At 35.8% G+C, this 2791-nt stretch overlaps 1 non-coding gene across 1 annotated transcript; it reads left to right on the top strand.

Annotated features, from left to right (window-relative positions):
- Positions 1 to 2356: 2356 nt before the first annotated feature.
- Positions 2357 to 2463, top strand: LOC141624961 (small nucleolar RNA R71). Its single transcript, XR_012534763.1, has one exon. It is a non-coding gene; the product is annotated as a small nucleolar RNA R71 (small nucleolar RNA).
- Positions 2464 to 2791: the final 328 nt, after the last annotated feature.

The raw sequence follows: 2791 nt of genomic DNA, 5'->3' as shown, positions 1-2791 counted from the left end.
AAATATGGAACATCCTCCTCAACATACAAAGCCCAACGTCCTCAATTATAAATAAGAAAAAAAGAGAGGGAGAAAGGAGAAGAGATAGGAACGATTATACCAAGCATCTTCTAACTCCTTAGCATATGCCTCCGATATTCCAAATGTACCTATGCATTTTATTACACAAACAACGATATATACAAGACATGTTAGGGGAGTTTCCTCCCCACACTTATTCGTTTACATAAGGAAATGCAAATAAATGAAAGCATGTTTTTGTAATTTTTGAAAATTTTCAATTTTTTTGGATTTTAAGGAGTAACTCCCCTCCCCACACTTAAAATTTACATCGTCCTCGATGGAACGAGATGTAGGGAAGAAATAGGAAAAATAAAAGACATGTTTTTGTATTTTTAAATAATAGAATTTCCTGCCCACACTTATTTATTTACATAATTTCCAATGGAAATAAATGTGTGGAGGAAATTCGGAAATAAAATACATGTTTTTGAAAATTTTTGAAATATAAAATTTCCTCCCCACACTTATTTATTTACTATGTTTCAAAAAGAAATAAATGTGTGGAGGAAATTGAAATTAAATGCATATTTTTGGTTTTTCAATTTTTTTTTCAAAGAAAAGAACATGTTTTTGGGTTTTTAGAAAAAATTATCAAAAAGAAAAAGAAGCATGAAAAGCTTGGGTTGCCTCCCAAGAAGCGCGGTTTTGAGGAAACCGCCAAACCTACAATCAAACACAACAAACAAGTGAGTTATTTAAAAATCCCATCAAAGATCTCATTAACTTATCAAAAGAAGATGACCAATTTTCAACAAAATGGTTATATGCAATGAAGAGCAACAAGCATGACAAATGGCATACATAAGAGACAAGATGAGTCATAAGCAATTTGTAAGAAAAGGTAAGCACACCAAGTGTGTCATACTCACCCCAAGCCTTATCATTTTCTTCCAAAGACACAAGAGGTAGACTCTTCAAGTCATGCACATCATCACAATCCTCTTTCACATCTTCTCCAAGAGTGGTGATTATGTCTCCATTCTCAAATTTCTCCATCAAGCAATCATCAAGAGACAAATCACCCTCTTTGAAAAGATCGTCACAATCATACTCAACAACCACATATTCAAGTAAAGGGGTAAGAGAAATGAGGTCTAAATGATCGGTAGATGAAAAGAACTCATCATCAACACAAAAGCAAGCCTCAAATTTCTCCAAAATGGGTTTTTCAAAGAAGTCAACCTCATAATCCCATCTATCCCAAAGATCCACACTCTCCTCCTCATAGGAAATATCAATAATTGCATACTCATCCCAAGGAGTTTTCTCACCGATAAAATCATCAACACAAAAAAGGGTGGGTGTTTCAATCTCCTCAAGCATAAGGTTCTCTTCTAAATCCACATCAAGATCGTTGTAAGTCAAGCCTATAAACTCTTCATCATAAGGCTCATCAACAATCTCAAATTTCTCACAATCTTTGACATCATTTTTCCTTTCTAACTCAAGAATCATTCTCTCGCCATACTCTCTTCCCAATGACTCATGATCAACCACAAATGATACACACTCCAACTCATTCAAATACAATTGCTCCACAATAACTTTCTCTTCAAGTAAACAATTTGCCTCAATCAATCCATAATCACATTCAAACATCATAACCTCCACCTCACACCCATTACTCGATAATTTAGAATTCATATGGTGTGGTGTAGGTTGGCATAAGGAGTGTGAAAGTTGTCTAGAAAAATGGTGAGGTGGTTCATAAGAAGTGTTAAAGACATGCAAATCATCAACATCATTCACCATATAATCATCCATGGGAGTTTGGGGAGTATAAGAAGGGCACAAGTCAAAACTATCTCCAAAACCACCACATGACACATAATTTGATGAATAAGCATGCATAAAATCCATTGGGTGAAAAGGAGCATGGTATGGTTGAACATCGTGCATATTATCTTCATTATTCATCACATTCATCAACATGGGAGGTGGGGATGCATATAAAGAACAAGCAAAAGAATCATTTCCCAAATAACCACATGTATCACAAGAATATGAAAATGAAAATGCATGCACATCATTCTCAATTATGGAGGGAGAGTTAACACGATTTTGTTGAACATTTTGAACATAAGAGGGAGAATAAACCTCAACTTGTGGTTCAATCAATCGTGTCACTCTCCCAAACCCATAATTAGCATCCGTCTTAGCCACTTTCTCAAGCAAAGATCTTGCCTCATCATCACCCAAACTATCAAAGGCACCTCCGGCCGATGTATTTATCAAATATTTAACGGCATGATGCAAATTGTTAAAGAAAGTTTGTGTGATTAGCCAAATTGGGATCCCATGATTAGGGCAAGCTCTCAAAAGTTCATTTAACCTTTCCCAAGCCTCACTTAAGTTCTCAAACTCGCCTTGATGGAAAGTAAAGATCTCATTTCTTAGTTTGGCGGTTTTAGAAGGTGGAAAATATTTGGTAAGAAAGGTTTGGACAAGGTCATCCCAAGTAGAAAAATTGCTAGGAGGGTGAGAATATAACCATCTCTCGACTCGATCCCTAAGAGTAAGAGGAAAGAGCATGAGTTTTACAACATGTAAGGACACACCATTCTTCTTCACCAAAATGCATTTCCTATTAAACCTCTCCAAATGGTCCAACACATTCTCATTTGGTAAACCAAGAAACACATCTTTTTGAAATATTTCAACCCAATCCGGATGCAAGTCAAGCTCCACATCCTCTCCAATATCAATAACAGAGGCAAACAAGTTCGGA

This window comes from Silene latifolia, chromosome X (assembly GCF_048544455.1).
Source record: "Silene latifolia isolate original U9 population chromosome X, ASM4854445v1, whole genome shotgun sequence".
NCBI lineage: Eukaryota > Viridiplantae > Streptophyta > Magnoliopsida > Caryophyllales > Caryophyllaceae > Silene > Silene latifolia.
The sequence above is the reverse complement of the archived record's forward strand: the minus strand, read 5'-3'. Positions and strand labels throughout refer to the sequence as shown.